The sequence below is a fragment of the Triticum urartu genome, chromosome 2A (genome assembly GCF_056163025.1).
Source record: "Triticum urartu cultivar PI428250 chromosome 2A, HENAU_Tu73, whole genome shotgun sequence".
NCBI classification, from domain to species: Eukaryota; Viridiplantae; Streptophyta; class Magnoliopsida; order Poales; family Poaceae; genus Triticum; species Triticum urartu.
This window is the reverse complement of record NC_141874.1, coordinates 78142850-78162684: the sequence shown is the minus strand read 5'-3', so window position 1 is coordinate 78162684 and position 19835 is coordinate 78142850.

Sequence of the window (19835 nt, the reverse complement as noted above, 5' to 3'; positions counted from 1 at the left end):
CATTTTCCGCACTGTATCCTGGTAAAGCAGGTTCAGGCTACTGCTGCCGTCCATGAGGACTCTTGTGAGATGAAATCCGTCGATGATTGGGTCGAGAACCAATGCGGTGAAGCCGCCATGACGGATGCTAGTGGGATGGTCCCTTCGATCAAAAGTGATCGGGCAGGAGGACCATGGGTTGAACTTTGGGGCGACTGGCTCCATCGCGTATACGTCCCGTAGCGCACGCTTCCGCTCCCTCTTGGGAATGTGGGTTGCGTATATCATGTTCACCGTCCGCACTTGTGGGGGAAAGTCCTTCTGTCCATTGTTGTTCGGCGGCCTAGGATCCTCCTCGTCGTCGCTGTGCAGCCCCTTGTCTTTGTTTTCGGCTCTTAACTTTCATGCCTACTTGAACATCCAACAATCCCTGTTAGTGTGATTGGCTGGCCTTTTGGGGGTGCCATGTATCTGGCACAAGCGGTCGAGTATTCGGTCCAAACTGGACGGGCCCTGAGTATTCTTTTTGGATGGCTTTTTCCGCTGACCGGATTTATAGCCTCTGAATCCGGCATTGACTGCCGTGTCTTCATTGCTGTCGCTGCTAACGCGGCGTTTTTGCTTATTCCGACGTGTCCTGCCACTTTTGTCCTTGGTATCCGAATTACCAGGGTTCTTTGATAAGTTGTTACTGCGAGCTAGCCAGCTGTCTTCTCCCGCGCAAAAGCGGGTCATGAGTGTCGTGAGGGCTGCCATAGATTTCGGCTTTTCTTGTCCCAGGTGCCGGGCAAGCCACTCGTCGCGGATGTTATGCTTGAAGGCTGCTAGGGCCTCTGCGTCCGGACAGTCGCCTATCTGGTTTTTCTTTGTTAGGAACCGTGTCTAGAATTGCCTGGCCGATTCCTCTGGCTGCTGAATTATGTGGCTTAAGTCGTCGGCATCCGGTGGTCGCACGTAAGTGCCCTGGAAGTTGTCGAGGAATGCGGCTTCCAGGTCCTCCCAAGAACCGATTAAGTCTGCTGGCAAGCTATTAAGCCAATGCCGGGCCGGTCCTTTAAGTTTGAGCGGGAGGTATTTGATGCGTGTAGATCATCGCCATGTGCCATGTGGATGTGAAGGAGATAATCCTCGATCCATACCACCGGATCTATTGTGCCATCGTATGATTCGATGTTTACGGGTTTGAAACCCTCTGGGATTTTATGATCCATTACTTCATCCGTGAAGCATAGCGGGTGTGCGACGCCTCTGTACTGGGCTATATCACGACGCAGCTCGGAAGAGCTATGTCTGTTGTGTTCGGCCCGGCCGGATTTTTTGTATCCGGAGTGAAGATCATCGTCACGTGCTGTAGGGTGCCTGCGCGATCCATAGATCGATCTTGTTTGTCTTGCCTTATCCTCCAGTACGTCTCGCAGGTCTGGCGCATTTTCCCGTGCCTTAGTTGAGCGGCGTCGGGACATGGCTTGGGTGGAGGGCCGAGAGGCCTCTCTATCGTGGCCGCGAGGTGGCCGGTCTGTCATGTCGTGCGCTGGTGATGTAGGTGCTTCCTCCTCTGATCGGCATAGTGGCCTGCGCTTTGGGTAACTCTTGGAGGGGCGTTCGAGTTCATACTCTTCAGCTGCAAGGACTTCAGTCCATCTGTCAGCTAGCAAATCTTGGTCAGCTCTAAGCTGTTGCTACTTTTTCTTGAGGCTGCTTGCCGTGGCTAAAAGCCTGTGTTTGAAACGCTCTTGTTCGGCGGGGTCTGATGGTACGACGAATTCGTCATCATCGAGGCTTGCCTCGTCTTTGGAGGGAGGCATATAGTTATCATCCTCGACCTCTCGGTCTGCCGCTCTCTCATGAGGGCTGGCTTCTCCATCTTCCTGTGCCGAATCTTGCTGGGGTGGGTGTTCTTCGGCGCTATCCGGGGTAGTATTATCTCCCGTGCCGGAATCACCATTTTTGCTTTGGCGGGATTTAGAGCGGCGCCGCTGACGCCGGCGCTTTGGCTGTTTATTGGAGGTGTCATCCCCCGCTGTTCCATCGCCATCTCCATCTTTTGGAGTATCCACCATATATATGTCATATGACGAGGTGGCCTTCCAGCGCCCTATAGGTGCTGGTTCCTGTTCGTCTCCTACATCGTCGTCCATACCGTCGATGTCTCCGGAGCCGAAGTCAAGCATGTCGGTTAAATCGTCGACAGTTGCTACAAAGTGGGTGGTGGGTGGGCTTTGAACTTCTTCATCATCTGTATCCCATCCTCGCTAACCGTAATCCGGCCAGGGCTCTCCTGATAAAGAGAGAGACTTGAGAGAATCTAGGATGTCGCCAAAAGGCGAGTGCTGAAAGATGTCCGCGGCGGTGAACTCCATTATCGGCGCCCAATCGGATTCGATTGGCAGGGGTGCGGGGGGTTCGGAGTCTGGGGAGGAGTCCGGATCCTCGGAGTCACGGGTCATGCAGAGTACGGGGCTGGCGTTCGGCTTGATCGCCTTTGAGATCGCAGCCCCCGAGGTGACGTCCAACCGCTCATCCTCGATTGGCGCAATAGGCTCCGAGTTAGGGGTCGGAACCGGTGCGTGTGCGGCCTCCAGGACACTGTCTGGAGGCAGAGCTAGATCATGCCCCTCGAGATAGTGCGGCGCACTTGGTTGTGGCTTGAATCCGTCGAAGATCAAATCTCCGCGGATGTCTGCCCTGTAATTTAGGCTTCCAAACCTGACTTGATGGCCAGGGGCGTAGCTTTTGAACTGCTCCAGGTGGCCAAGCGGATTGGCCCGCAGTGTGAAGCCGCCGAAGATGAAGATCTGTCCAGGGAGAAAAGTCTCACCCTGGACCGCATCGTTGTTGATGATCAAAGGAGCCATCGCGCCTAAAGGCGACGACAAAGAGGAACTCTCAATGAAAGAACCAATGTCGGTGTCAAAACCGGCGGATCTCGGGTAGGGGGTCCCGAACTGTGCGTCAAGGCCAGATGGTAATAGGAGACAAGGGACACGATGTTTTTACCCAGGTTCGGGCCCTCTCGATGGAGGTAATACCCTACTCCTGCTTGATTAATATTGATGATATGGGTAGTATAAGAGTAGATCTACCACGAGATCAAGGAGGCTAAACCCTAGAAGCTAGCCTATGGTATGATTGTTGTATATGTAGTTGATGTCCTACAGACTACAACCCTCCGGTTTATATAGACACCGGATAGGGTTAGGGTTACACAGAGTCGGTTACAATGGTAGGAGATCTTGAATATCCGCATCGCCAACCTTGCCTTCCACGCCAAGGAAAGTCCCATCTTGACACGGGACAAAGTCTTCAATCTTGTATCTTCATAGTCCTGGAGTCCGGCTGAAGGTATAGTCCGGCTACCCGAACACCCCCTAATCCAGGACTCCCCCAATGACCCATTCCATTAGCTTAGCACCCGATCGTTTCGTATGTTGCTATTGCTTTCTTCATGACTTATACATGTTCCTATGACTATGAGATTATGCAACTCCCGTTTGCCGGAGGAACACTTTGTGTGCTACCAAACGTCACAACATAACTGGGTGATTATAAAGGAGCTCTACAGGTGTCTCCAAAGGAACATGTTGGGTTGGCGTATTTCGAGATTAGGATTTGTCATTCCGATTGTCGGAGAGGTATCTCTGGCCCCTCTCGGTAATGCACATCACATAAGCCTTGCAAGCATTGCAACTAATGAGTTAGTTGCGAGATGATGTATTATGAAACGAGTAAAGATACTTGCCGGTAACGAGATTGAACTAGGTATTGAGATACTGACGATCGAATCTCGGGCAAGTAACATACCGATGACAAAGGGAACAACGTATGTTGTTATGCGGTCTGACCGATAAAGATCTTCGTAGAATATGTGGGAGTCAATATGAGCATCCAGGTTCTGCTATTGGTTATTGACCGGAGACGTGTCTCGGTCATGTCTACATTGTTCTCGAACCCGTAGGGTCTGCACGCTTAAGGTTTCGATGACAGTTATATTATGAGTTTATGAGTTTTGATGTACCGAAGTTAGTTCGGAGTCCCGGATGTGATCACGGACATGACGGGGAGTCTCGAAATGATCGAGACATAAAGATTGATATATTGGAAGCCTATGTTTGGACATCGGAAGTGTTCCGGGTGAAATCGGCATTTTACCAGAGTACCGGGAGGTTACCGGAACCCCCCGGTAACCTAATGGGCCTTAATGGGCCTAGTGGAGAAAGAGGAGAGGAGGCCTAGGGGCTGCCGCGCGCCCCTCCCCCCCCCCCCCCAAGTCCGAATTGGACAAGGAGGGGGCGCCCCCCCCCCTTTCCTTTCTTCCCTCTCCTCCTTCCCCCCCAAGTCCTAATCCAACTAGGGAAAGGGAGGGGAGTCCTACTCCCGGTAGGAGTAGGACTCCTCCTGCGCGCCTCCTCCTAGGGCCGGCCGCACCCCCCCCCCTTGGCTCCTTTATATACGGGGGCAGGGGGCACCCCTAGACACACAAGTTGATCTCTAAGATCGTTCTCTTAGCTGTGTGTGGTGCCCCCTTTCACCATAGTCCTCAATAATATTGTAGTGGTGCTTAGGCGAAGCCCTGCGACAGTAGAACATCAAGATTGTCACCACGCCGTCGTGCTGACGGAACTCTTCCCCGACACTTTGCTGGATCGGAGTCCGGGGATCGTCATCGAGATGAACGTGTGCTAGAACTCGGAGGTGCCGTAGTTCGATGCTTGATCGGTCGGGCCGTGAAGACGTACGACTACATCAACCGCGTTGTCATAACGCTTCCGCTGTCGGTCTACAAGGGTACGTAGATCACACTCTCCCCTCTTGTTGCTATGCATCACCATAATCTTACGTGTGCGTAGGAATTTTTTTGAAATTACTACGTTCCCCAACAAAAAGCTCCATACGCAAGGCCCGATTTTCGCGGTCCTTATCCTCGAGCATCTCGGCAGTGGTGCGGAGTAGTGACTCCTCATGTGTAGAGTCATAGTACAAAGCCTGATAATACCCCTGTGCTCCAGGAAGTGAGGCTGGCATGTAACGGAAATCGGTTTTCTATAGCAAGGCGGTCCTGGTCGAATGATAGTCATCATTGAATAGGCTGCATCCTGCATAGACATCTCAATAGTGACCCCAAGTCCATAGGAACAGTGAAGGGGCTCGGTGGCTCCAGGATAAGAGGGATATATCCTGACGGTACAAAGGTACTGGCTCTGGTTGAAGTCTCTGAACTGCTCCTCGATGGTATATTCCAGATACCACCAATAGCCTGACTCGACCATCACTCGAACCAACATGGCCGTGTGGCCGGGCACATCGAGGCACCGGGTCAGACGAACCACTTGGTTCTGCGAACGGGTGGCCATCTGAAAGCACAGAATAATGCAAAAGCATTAGAATTTTCTAGGGGAAATCGAACAGCATAACGGCTGTAAATGCTCAGAAAAAGATTTGAGACATCCACAACAGTTTGAAATACCACTCAACAACATCATATCAAGGTTCTGATTCAATTGACAACATACTAAAAGTAGTAGTGGCTGGTAACAACAATCCTATAAGCTACTACGGATTAGTAACACGTGAACCTGATAGAAGAAGAGAGCCTAGTCCTTAACCCACGTTGAATGAGAAGAGAATGACTCAGATCAGAGGGCATAAGGTAAAGGAGTAAAAGAGCCTTACGTTCCCTCCCACAATCAATTCCCCTACATATAACTAAAGCATTTCTAGACTCGACATCGACCAGTTTGGCTCAACGAACCTACAGGCAGTCCGGCTCTCATGCCAACACTGTCAAGACCTCGATTCCAAGTCACATCAATTTAGCCGGTAACACCTCATATCACATTGCGGCCTCATGCACGGTATCCCCACGGGTGTCGCCTTACCATGGCCCGGGACCGTTTGCGCCTTTTGGCTCACGTATATGATAGTGTCTCTAGCATCCATATGATAGAGAACCTGGGCCGACATGGCTAGTCGTGAACCCAAAGCGGCACAGACCTATGGAGACAGGCATACATGAATCACATCGAGCATGTCGGTCAACAGCGTGTGAATCCGGGCTGTAGCACTGGGCTAATAGGACTCCGGGGATCCCGGGCTATAGCAGGCTAGGCAGGACTCCGGATGTCACCGCGTGACATTTCCCCGAAGGGACAGACATAGGAACGAAGTGAAACACATGCCGGCCAGTCAAGTGTCCTGAGCAGTAGTGCTGGGCTAGCAGGACTCCGGTGAACCGGGCTGTAGCGGACTACTATGGCTCAAGGAGCACTAGGCTACATTTCTCCATAAGAGAGGCTGCCAAGGATAAACAACCAGATTGTCGGATCCCACACATACCAAGCATTTCAATCATACACACAATATGCTCGATATGTGCAAATACAACATGGCATCACAACAAAACTCTACAACTCAAGTACTTTATTTAAAGGCTCCAGAGAGCCATACATAACATGTTCATACAGGTATGGGCCACATGACCCGACACTCAAGTCATACAAGCATACAAGCACATGCGGAAGCAAATAGTCTGAGTACAGACACTAGAAAGAAAGAAGGCTTCTCGAAGCCCGTCTATCTACATAGGGCCCTCCATGGCTAGGATCACCACCTGGGTGGCAAGTTACTCATCGACGTCGAGGTCTACATAAAACCCATCGGAGGGGGCGGTGTTGTCGTCTCAAAACAGTAATTAAAGCAAACATGAGTACAAAGGTACTCAACAAGTCTTACATCAGAACCTACTATACATGCTCATTCTCAAGAAGGTGGTGGAGTTATTGCAGCAAGCCAGCTTTGACTCTTGGCTAAGCTATCCTACGAGACACCACTAGTAAAATAGTTTTCTCACACGAGTCCACTAATCACCAACACAATACTCCACTGGGGATCCTCCCTCGTCATCCTACGAGAGAGCCGTCCTCGGTACTCACACTTATCTTGAGTCTTTTAGTAGTAACCATTAACTTGTCTATGAACTGTATTGGCAACCAAGTAGTCCTTTACCGCGGACATGGCTATTCGAATAGATGATGTTAACCCTGCAGGGGTGTACTTCCTCATACATGCTCTCACCACTTACCGTCGTTTACATGACATGTACTCGGCAACCTTCAAGCGGAAGCCCAACGAGGGTGTCGGCCACGGCCTACCTAAACACTCAAGTCTCTAGTCCAGGTTTATCGCCTATCCAGGTTCAATCCGCAGGGAGTCCGGCCGAGGTTTCCACATACGACCCCGAACGATGTGAATAGGGTTCCCGAGACACCAAACGGGTGACTCGGTACACCGTGCCACGGTGTATCTACCGCAACATAGCCCACCCCTAGGGTCAGCGCTACGCACGGCCGCCAACACATAACCTACGAACACCAGAAACTAATTGCAACTCCTGGACAGAGTACTAGGGTGATTAAGAAGCCGAGAGGGTCAATTAAGGATCCCAATGCATGGTAGTAGCTGATTCTTAAATCAAACATACAGATCTCAGTCTTAGGGACGTCCTCAATGAAACAACCCACCATGTACTCCTACATGGCCTCTCATCGATACCTTTACCAAATCATGTTCGACACATCCCTCACATTACCGACATAATCATTTCACTCTAGCCCATCACCCAGATGAACCAGACCTGACACAACTCTAAGCATAGCAAGCATAGCAAGGTAGGAAACACATACATGGCTCAATCAACTCCTACACATGCTAGTGGGTTTCATCTTGTTACTGTGGCAATGACAGGTCATGTAGAGGATAAGGGTTCAACTACCGCAGCACACAGCAGTTTGAAATGTTGTTGTGTTAATGCAGTAAATGAGAGCCGAGGCGAGAACATGGGATTGTATCGATATGATCAATGGGGCTGCTTGCGTGATGGAGTGGTAGTAGGGTACTGCCCTTCAGTTGGATACTCGGAGATATCCTCGGAGGCAGAACCTACCACGAAAGACACACAGAATATAATCAACACATGGCAATATGCTACAATATGATGCATGCTATGTCATGGAAAAATGAGGTGCCCTGCCTAATGCAATGTGAAACAAGTTGAAATGGGTCCATTTGAATCAAAGATTCAAATGGAAGCTTATGTTCTTATGCTTTATAAGTGTGTTAGCTTGTTTCACCTAAACAGCAAGGTTAAAGTCTTTTGTCATGCATGAAACCATTATAGATGGAAAAATTGAATTTTTCTCATCATTTTTCATATATAATTTGTTTGATTTGGAGCTATGGTTGATTTTTTTATGATTTTTAGAAGTTTTGGCTATTTTCTAGAATTTCCTATATAAAAATAAATCCAGAAAATAAATAACTGCGTTAGCACTGTGTAACTGTGATGTCAGTGAGTCAAAGGCGCCAGCCCAGGTCAAACCTGATGGCTGGGACCCACACGTTAGTGAAACAACTAATTAACAGGGTTAGGTTAACACTAACTAAACTGTCAGTGGGCCCTGGACCCGCATGTCAGTGACCAAAACTAACTAAAATTAGTTAACGCTAACCCTTGGTTAATTAGCAGAGGGGGGCCCACTTGTCATAGACTCAGGGTGAGTCAACCTGGGCCCACCAAGTCAAAGTCAATGGGTCAAAACCATCGGCGTTTAGCCGCCGGCGAGGCCAGACGCGGCGGAGGCTTCGGAAAACGCCCACAGGCGACCATTTGCGCGGCGGAGAGGCTCTACGCGTTGCTGGGAGCAAGCCGCAGCATTTGGTGGCAGTAGTTGGGCTCGGGGTTGCCGGAAACGACGCCGGCGATGAGTTTGGCGGCGGCCGGAGTCGGGTGAAGATGAACCCGAGGCTACGGGGCACGGCGAGGCATGTGGGTTCATGCGTTGGGTTCCTGGGGACGCGGTGAGCACGTTGGACACAGTGGTGTGGCCAGTGGGTGGCCGGAGCATCGTCGGTGACGAGCTCCGTGGCGGCGCGTGCGGGTGAGCTACATGCGGTTGCTACAGGGCTCGAGAGGGAGGGCGGAGAGGATAGGGAGGTGGCTAGGCTCACGGTGGATGCAACGGAGCTGACGACGAGGTCGGGGACGGCCTGTTGCGACGGTGACGGCGGAGGGGATCTCCGGCGGTGGTCGACGAAGACGGGGTCAGTGGAGGCGGTGCAGGGCGTGCGGGCGCTCGGGGCTCGGCCTGCTCGATGTAGTCGACGACGGCGGAGCGAACGGACACGGTGGCACGGCATGGGGACGACGGTGGCTACGGCTACGGTGGCAAGACGGCGGCGGCTGCGTCGGCCATGGCTTCGGGGGAGCAAGGGAGAGAGCAGGAGGGAGGAGTGAGGTGACCAGGGGGTCGAGGCGGTGCCGCAGAGGCGCTTCGAGGCGCCGTGCTGGCGCGGGCGATGGCAGGCAGGCAGGGAGGTGGCGTGGCGAGCTCGGCGGCATCGCGGTGTCCCTCCTCTGCCTACTGGCAGAGGTAGGTGATGACTGGCACAGTCCAGATGGGCCGGGCCAGCCAGGTAAGTGGCCTCTGGACTTTCTCTCTCTCTCTTTTCTGTTTGTTACTCTTTTTCTATTTTTCTGTAACTTTAGGGCTTTAATAAAAATAGTTAGGCACTTACAAAAATCCTGAAAATAATCATAGGCTCTGTTTAATTATTTCCAACAGCCCACACTTATTTTCAGAATTATTTGAGCATTTAAAATATTTTATAGCATTTAAATGCCCAAATGCAAATACTATATGAGTTAATCCAATGACCTTAAGATGTCCTAGAAAAGTGTGCACCATTTTTGTCAAAGGTTTTAACCCAAAACAAAAAGGGTGGACTTTTTAGAAGGGCATTTCAGGTTCATTGAAAAAGATTTTAGTAAACCCTAGTTGGCTTAAGGGGGGTGCTGGGGGATCTATCATCCCCGTTTCATTTTTCTGGGAAATTTAAACATGATGCTGTCACTCTAATGCATGAACTACCTAGGGTGTGACACTCAGGTACACCCATTAATATTGAAAGTAATATTATCCAAACCATGACCCAGGAAGAACACATAAAAGAGTCCTTCCGGAACACTCCAGAATCGTGAAAATAAGGAGGTACGTGATACGGTAAGTAAACGAACTCCGAAAATCCACAGAAATATTTTTTATCAGTTTTGGAATATTTTAGAATTTTGGGAATAAAGAAACTTCCAGGAAGCGTCCCCTGGTGGGCACAAGACACCAGGGCAAGCCAGGCTTGCCTGGCACGCCCAGGTGGGTTGTGCCCACCTGGGACACCTTCCGTACTCCATTTTTGTAACATATACTTGTTCTCCAAGATAAAAAATCTATATATACTTCCTAAACCTATTGATCAACATATCACGAAGAAATCCTCTGTTTTGTTTTCTTGCTGTTTTCTGCTTAGATCTGAAAATATGTCATCCCAAGACTCGGAGGGTGAGATCTACATTGTTGATCTCATTGCAAACCCCAAGTCCTACAGGGATGAGGGGCATTGTAGCTGGATCTCCGAAGAAGAAGAAGATGAATCGGTTCCTCCCCTATTCAAAAACGAGAGCATGGAGGCGTTATGCAAGAGGATAATAAAACTCGAGATAGATAATTGCGAGTTGATGATGGAAAACATTATTCTCCGTCAGAAGCTGGAGGAAGCGAAGGGCAAACCTTCTACCTTCTCACCACCACCATTACCTTCTTCTTCACCACCAAAGGAGAACTGAGTATCGGGTATGGGCACCCCTCTTGGCTTCCGCCAAGCTTGGGGGAGGTGCCCCGGTATCGTATCATCCCATTATCTTTTTGCTTTTACTTATTTTATTAGTTTGATCCTTTTTCTTTAGTTGAATAAAAGTTTACTTCGATCCTTTCTTCTAATGGGTATACACATATTTTAGTTGTTGTTGATTATGTTACTAAATGGGTAGAAGCTATTCCAACTAGTAGTGCTGATCACAACACCTCTATTAAAATGCTTAAGGAAGTTATTTTCCCAAGGTTTGGAGTCCCTAGATATTTAATGACTAATGGTGGTTCACACTTTATTTATGGTGCTTTCCGTAAAATGCTTGCCAAGTATGATGTTAACCATAGAATTGCATCACCCTATCATCCTCAATCTAGTGGCCAAGTTGAACTTAGCAATAGAGAAATAAAATTAATTTTGCAAAAGACTGACAATAGGTCCAGGAAGAATTGGTCTAAGAAATTAGATGATGCACTTTGGGCTTATATAACAGCATATAAAAATCCTATGGGTATGTCTCCTTATAAAATGGTTTATGGAAAAGCATGGCATTTGCCTCTTGAGTTAGAACATAAAGCATTTTGGTCAATCAAAGAACTCAATTATGACTTCAAACTTGCTGGCGAAAAGAGGTTATTTGATATTAGCTCATTAGATGAATGGAGAACCCAAGCTTATGAAAATGCAAAATTATTTAAAGAAAAAGAAAAAAGATGGCATGACAAAAGAATTCAAAAGCGTGAGTTTAAAGTTGGAGAATATGTTCTTTTGTACAACTCTCGTTTGAGATTCTTTGCAGGAAAACTCCTCTCAAAATGGGAAGGCCCATACGTCATCGAGGAGGTTTACCGGTCTGGAGCCATCAAAATAAATAATTCCGAAGGTACTAACCCGAAGTTTGTCAATGGGCAACGAATAAAGCATTATATCTCAGGTACACCCATTAATATTGAAAGTAATATTATCTGTTGACGCTCAAACGTGGCACGATCATAAAGCAGCATGCCGGGGCGAAAACCTTGCCGGGATAAAATCTTGCCAGTGTGAAAGCTTGCCGGTGTGAAGGCTTGCCGGCGTGGAAAGCTTGCCGGCACAGAAAGATCGCCGGTGTGAAGCTTGCCGGTGTGAAATCTTGCCGGGGGAGAAACCTTGCCAGGGAGGAACCCTTGCCGGAGTACAAACCTTGCCGGAGTGAAACCTTGCCGGTGTGAATGCTTGCCGGGTAGAAACATTGCCGGTGTGGAAAGCTTACTAGGATGGAAAACTTGCCGGGTTGGAGGCTGTGATAGTCAATCGGACGAGAAGTTGAAGATGGGTTCAAAAGGTTATTCATATGATCTCGGATGGAAAAATGTTCGACACAGAAGTTGTGCATCTCATCGAAACGGTCGATTTTGATATAAAAATCGTCCCAATCCAAGTTTGTATGCAAAAGTTAGAGCTATCGGAGTGCAGCCCTGTCACGAGGCGACATGTGGCGCCCCCCACCAGACATAGGTCTGATGGGTAGCGCGAGCGAACAGGTGTTCTGCGTGACCGTTTTGGCCTAGAAGATGGCCTCAGATCAAAAAACGACCAACATGAAAGTTTTTCGTCTCGTCGAAATGGTCAAGATTGCTTTTCGGCTCGTTTCCATCCGAGATCGTTTACCACCACAAAAAGGACCCGCAAGGTGCAGCCAGTTTAAACCGAACAGTTTTGGAAAGTTCGGACAAAACCAATCCGAATTTGACTAGGGTTTTGGACGTGAACCCAAACCTTTTCCTTGCACGGGAAGTCCAGCCTCCTCTTATATACCTAAGTGGTGACGGCCGATTAAACAACACACAATCGAACAAACACATCTACTACTTTTTGGTGTTCATCTACTTTTTATCTCTCCCTTGTATCTTTCTTCTCGTTCTTCGCTATTTCTTCATGCTGGAGGGCTGCGGATCCACGAGGCTCTAGGGGCGAGCGAATCGACCTAGGGCAGCCCATAGCCACCGCAATCCCTAACGGGGTCCCTCCCGGGTACGCGGGGTTTCGGGTCTGCAAAAGCGCCCGCCGACTGTCTTGCGTATCGCGCTGTCGGTCGGGTCTCCTTCGACGTGAGCTGCGGTGCATCACCCCGGCGTCGAGGGTACACGTGACGTGTTCGTGTGTCAACACACTTTTTGGCGACTCCGATGGGGACGAAGTTTCGAACGGTCTCTGGCCCGTTCTTGCTACGAAGAGATCGTCATCAAGTTGCTGAAATCTACAAAGGTAATATGAATACCGAATTCCCCTTTGTAGATGCAAATAATTCATATGTTGTTGCTGGATCACCTAATGAGCATAATGTATCAGCTAGTCCTAGTTTTATCAATCATGCATCTAATTATGCGCAAGGGCCGATGCAAAACAATTTTCATGCTTCAAATTCTTATGATTTTAGCAACGTACAACATATGTATCCAAACTCTCATGCATCGGCAACCCCACAAATCCATATGCCGATGAACAACATGATGAGTTTGGTTAATCAATTTGAAACACCTCATGTTAAAATTTCCAATAGCATACAAGAAAGTGTTTCACCTTTTTATTCATCGGCAACTGATTTGCAATATGTGAATCCAACCTTGCCAATGGATGGGAGAATTGGCCATTCTACTACTAGCTATTCGGCTAGTTACTCTCAACCATCATATGCTACACATCATGTTAGTAATTTTTCAGCACCGTATGCAACTGTAGATGTTCATAATTCGGCCCCGCATCTTCATGGTCACAGCCGAATAAGTGAAAATTTTACAGGAACACATGTGCTGTCATCAAATACTATATCATATAATGCATACTCTACGCAATTCAAGAATTTCGGCAACACTCACGAATCATTGCCGAAAGAATCTGAAAGCGTTGCGGAGCAATCCCTTCCAGAAGCGGTTGTGGCTGCATTTAAAAAGAGCTTGGCACAAAACAAGAGGATTAGTGCTCTTTGCCTTGAACAATATGAAAAGGGGTTGTTTCCTGATTATGCTGCAATAAAAGCTAGAGTTTTACAAGAAGATGAATCTTTGCCAATTGATAAAATTGGCGAGCAAAAATATGGTTTTACAACAATGCATATGCCTTCACCTAATACTACATCATATTATACAGCCCCTACACAATTGCAAAGTTTCGGCAACACCCATGTGCCATTGCCGAAAGAATCTAAAAGCATTGGGGGGCAATCGTATCTGAAGTGGGCTGAAATTGAGAAAAATATTAAAGCCAATTTCGCCGCTCGCCGCCAGAAACAAAAAGAAACAGAATTGGCTCAAGTGAAAGAAGCATTGCCAATTGGTAGAAGCAATGTAAAGAAAGATGATTCAGAACATGAAAGTGCTCCGGTTAAAAGAGCCGAATCAAGAAGTATATATTCTGAATCCATCAAATGCAAAGAGGCAAGCATTATTGAGAAAGGGCATGGCAAGCATAGCAAAGCGACCATACTTGATTTTTCTAAAGTTAATGGAACCTACTTCCTGCCCTATGAGTTTCCTGCCAGAGAAATTGATGAACTTCAAGGACAAGAACAAGTAGCCGAACAAAGTTCGGCCAACAAAAATTTTCAATGTAATGATGCACGGAATCAAGAAAAAGATGATGAAGAGGCGTTGGGGAGCCATCCAAAGGCGGAGCAAGATATTGTTCAAGTCACACCACCATCGTGCTCTCCCAACATATTTGAAGAGGTATGTTTAGCAAGTAATTTACCTATTTTCAGATTTGGTCAGGACTTTATTGTTGATGCATCTATTAGAAAAATCCTCATAAGTAATTTTGAAAGACCAATGAAGAAGCATAATTTACTTGCTAGCAATAAATTTGTTATTGAGCATATCGGTCAACCCATTACGCCATTTATAAAGACCGATAGTGACTTATTTTTACAGCCAAAGCTTTCCCCATTGCTTTATCTAAAGTTCATATCTATTTGGGTAGCTTTTCTTATTTCATACTTGGCTTGCACTTGGTATCAATTGAGACATGTATGTTCTAACTATTTTCGTTTTAGAAATTTAAAGCCAAGGTTAAATTCTATTGAGAAAACCGATGCTAGTATAATATCTTACCCAAAGACATCGGAAATAGAGTGCAAAACACAATGCATAGCCTAATGGTGTGGTGCAAAATCTGAACCATTCGTTTGCTTAATTCCAAAGTCGTTCTCACATCAAGATAGGCTAGAAAATAAAAGGTTTATCTTTAATTCAAACATGTGTGATAAAATCTTTGATTTGTTGTTGAGGAATAATTATATTAGAATTCTTGATCACCATGTTGAGCCATCTGTCCAGGGACGAATGTATTGTAAGTTGCATGATTCGTCCAAGCATAATTTTGAGGATTGTAACATGTTTCGTCAAATAGTTAAATCGGCCATTGATAAAGGATGATTGAAATTTGTTGAGACACTAAGAGATGACCAGTCTATTCCGATTGGTCCCGATGGTAGAAAGTTTTTGCATCGGCTGCTTCAAGCCGATCCATTTGGAGAGAAGGTAAAAACTGCAGGTGATGGGATCAAGCTTTCAAGTAAAGAAGTTGTCGAAGAGCATAATGAACATAATCTTGAGGGCAAGAATTCCATCGAAGCTACAATGGAGACGCCAAGGACTGGGGGGCAGCAAGAAAATCCAATGATCGATGAAAGCAAACCAAAAGGAAACAAAGGCCAAAATAAGCGCAAGTGTAAGAGATCAAAAATCACCTTCGCTGAACTATTGGATAAATATCAAAAGAAGAGTGAAGAGAAGAATGCTTATCGGCCCAATCATGCAAAGAAACCAAGATCACCCCCAAGGCACAAATATGAGGATCGATATTGGCAAAGTGAGAATTTTAATGCAACATATTCATTTCCTTATTTTGGGCCGCCGATGCCAATGCCGTGGATCCCTCCCTATGCTCATATAGATCCATATCCATCATGGGACAGGTATGATACAAGGGCACATTCTCCATCTTATTTTAGACCATCTCACCAATATTATGCAGCTCCGAGAAGATCAATATCTGAACAATCACATGTTAAAGACCGTTTCAATCATAAGGAATCGATCCAGAGCTCAAGGATGAAGAAAGAGGTGGTCAAGCAAGTTTACCGTGTTAAAAGAGATGGTCGTAAGAGTGCAACTTCAGATTTGATCTCAAATAAAAAAGAGCCAATTAAAGTGTTAACATTGGATACCAAAAGCCAATGGAGTCAAAGTGCCAAATCTGAAGAAAAGAAGTTGAGAGTGCGTAAGGCCAAAAAGGAATTGCCATTGGTCAAAACAGAATTACAGCTGAGATGCCCACTCGGCTTAACGTATTGGCAAAAGAAGGAATTACAAAATCTTAGTGCACAAGAGCTGAGACAAAAGAACATGGCATGGGTTCCCAAGAGGATCATTCATAACAAAAATGATGTGCATGCTTCTATTGCAACAAGTACAATAAAAGTGAAGAAAGAGAAAATGGAAGCAACAAACAATTAAGCCAAAGGTGTGGATCACAACATCAAAATCTTTGGTTAGCACATCATCCATTTTCTTCAACAATGCCATTGAAGCCTTTGCCATGGAATTCATCCACAGGTATGATCAGTTACCCTCCATGGACTTATTTTGATCCATGGATGCAACATAATTTTCTATATCATGACAGAGTATTACCAAATCACTATACATTTGGTTAGTTACATTTTTGTTGCTAATACAAAGGGGCCGAAATATCTTATTGCTATTTCATTTGTTTATTTCGGCTATACATACCTTGGTGGGTGAATACTACATGGACCTCATTGTAATGGCCGATATTTATCTATCGCCCTAAGAATGTATCTAAGAATGGCCGGTGTGGTATTCTAACATCGTCCTTAGTTTGAGATAAGTGCTTGCAAAGGAATTTGTCAAATTGATGCCCTTGAAGATATTATGCATAGACCAATTCACCAAAATTGCAAAGTGAACTTATGTTTTGATTGGGTGTGCTTTGGCTTATTAGTATTCAGAATTTATGTAAGGCCAGATCATGGTTGATTTTATTATTGAGCATCATATTGACATCATGCATAATATTGATTTCAGCTTGATCTCTCTAGAACCATGGAGATTATATATTGATGGTTAAATTTGTAGCAATGGCCAAGGTGTTGGCGTTGTTTATATATATCCTTATGGTGCTATTTTGTGAAGCCTCATGCCGCTTAAAATATTTTTGCACAATGATCAAAGCCGAATATGCATTGTCATTCGGATTGGAGCTTTGCCTTGCCATAGGTGCTATACATATTAAGGCTTCCGGTGATTCGTTACTAGTAGTGCAACAAATATCCAATGGTTATCAATGTTTTGATGAATCACTTTTAGTTTATCTTGAGGTATGTCTAGATGTAAAATTTACCATGTTTATTTTAAGATTCTTCATATATCTAGACATGATAATTGGAGAGAGTTGGCATAGCAAGCATATGGCTACCATGTTGGTCATGGTGTATTGCACATCTATCAATAGCCGATGCTTATTCTTGCCAACATAGGTAAGGCCGAATTGGAGTCCACAGCTTCGACCACTAATGAAATTTTTATGCAGGCGAAAGTAAGGATTGGAGAAAGTTTATTGTTGATTGTCTACAAAATCCTAGCAAAAGGGTGAACAATATGGTTCGAAGGATGACATTGAGATACATATCTATGGAACTTTATCACCGGATTATTAATGAAGCTGAGAAGGTTTCACCCAAGTTTGCATCAGAAAGTTCACACAAGACATGGCCGATATATACTTATCGTCCTAAGAACATATAAATGGCCGATGGAGTGTTGACATCGTCCTTAGAACAAACTTGGTACAAGTATTTTTCGGCACACTAGCTTTACCGAAAAACAGGGGGCATGTGTTGACGCTCAAAAGTGGCACGATCATAAAGCAGCATGCCGGGATAAAATATTGCCGGTGTGAAAGCTTGCCGGTGTGAAGGCTTGCCGGCGTGGAAAGCTTGCCGGCACGGAAAGATCGCTGGTGTGAAGCTTGCCGGTGTGAAATCTTGCCGGGGGAGAAACCTTGTCAGGGAGGAACCCTTGCCGGAGTACAAACCTTGCCGGAGTGAAACCTTGCCGGTGTGAAAGCTTGCCGAGTAGAAACATTGCCGGTGTGGAAAGCTTACTCAGATGGAAAACTTGCCGGGTTGGAGGCTGTGATAGTCAATCGGACGAGAAGTTGAAGATGGGCTCAAAAGGTTATTCAGCTGATCTCGGATGGAAAAATGTTCTACACGGAAGTTGTGCGTCTCGTCGAAACAGTCGATTTTGATATAAAAATTGTCCCAATCCAAGTTCGTATGCAAAAGTTAGAGCTATCGGAGTGCAGCCCTGTCACGAGGCGACATTGGCGCGCCCCACCAGACATAGGTCTGATGGGTAGCGCGATCGAACAGGTGTTCTGCGTGACCGTTTTGGCCTAGAAGATGGCCTCAAATCAAAAAATGATCAACATGAAAGTTTTTCGTCTCGTCGAAACGGTCAAGATTGCTTTTCGGCTCGTTTCCATCCGAGATCGTTTACCACCACAAAAAGGACCCGCAAGGTGCAGCCAGTTTAAACCGAACTGTTTTGGAAAGTTCGGACAAAACCAATCCGAATTTGACTAGGGTTTTGGACGTGAATCCAAACCTTTTACTTGCACGGGAAGTCCAGCCTCCTCTTATATACCTAAGGGGTGTCGGCCGATTAAACAACACACAATCGAACAAACACATCTACTACTTTTTGGTGTTCATCTACTTTTTATCTCTCCCTTGTATCTTTCTTCTCGTTCTTCGCTAGTTCTTCATGCTGGAGGGCTGCGGATCCACGAGGCTCTAGGGGCGAGCGAATCGACCTCGGGCAGCCCATAGCCACCGGAATCCCTGACGGGGTCCCTCCCGGGTGCGCGGGGTTTCGGGTCTGCAAAAGCGCCCGCCGACTGTCTTGCGTATCGCGCTGTCGGTCGGGTCTCCTTCGACGTGAGCTGCGGTGTATCATCCCCGGCGTCGAGGGTACACGTGATGTGTTCGTGTGTCAACAATATCCAAACAATGACACCAGAAGAACACATAAAAGAGACCTTCCGGAACACTCCAAAATCATGAAAATAAGGAGGTACGTGATACCGTAAGTAAACGGAGTCCGAAAAATCCACAGAAATATTTTTTATCAGTTTTGGAATATTTTAGAATTTTGAGAATAAAGAAACTTCCAGGAAGCGTCCCCTGGTGGGCACAAGACACCAGGGCACGCCAGGCTTGCCTGGCACGCCCAGGTGGGTTGTTCCCACCTGGGACACCTTCCGTACTCCATTTTTCTACCATATGCTTGTTCTCCAAGATAAAAAAAATCTATATATACTTCCCGAACCTGTTGATCACCATATCACGGAGAAATCCTCTGTTTTGTTTTCTTGCTGTTTTCTGCTTACATCTGAAAATATGTCTTCCTAAGACTCAGAGGGTGAGAGCTACGTTGTTGATCTCATCGCAAACCCCAAGTCCTACGGGGATGAGGGGCATTGTAGCTGGACCTCCGAAGAAGAAGAAGATGAATCGGTTCCTCCCCTATTCAAAAACGAGAGCATGGAGGCGTTATGCAAGAGGATAATAAAACTCGAGATGGATAATTGCGAGTTGATGATGGAAAACTTTATTCTCCGTCAGAAGCTGGAGGAAGCGAAGGGCAAACCTTCTACCTTCTCACCACCACCATTACCTTCTTTTTCACCACCAAAGGAGAACTGAGTATCGGGTATGGGCACTCCCCTTGGCTTCCGCCAAGCTTGGGGGAGGTGCCCCGGTATCGTATCATCCCACTATCTTTTTGCTTTTACTTATTTCATTAGTTTGATCCTTTTTCTTTAGTTGAATAAAAGTTTAGTTCGATCCTTTCTTCTTTGAGAGCTTGCTTAGTGATGTATCCTTGTAATCTTGTGCAAGTTATACAATAAAGTTTAGTATGAGCTTTGCTTTCTTTACTTTCATGTTGCAAATAAAAGAAAGGAAATAAATAAAGAAAAGATTATATACTAATCCTCTGGTAGGTGATGGCACCACATAAGGAAAAGTATGAGTAGAAAATTTTATTAGAGATTGACAAACATAGCATTAGTCAATGATGCAACTCATGAAAGAA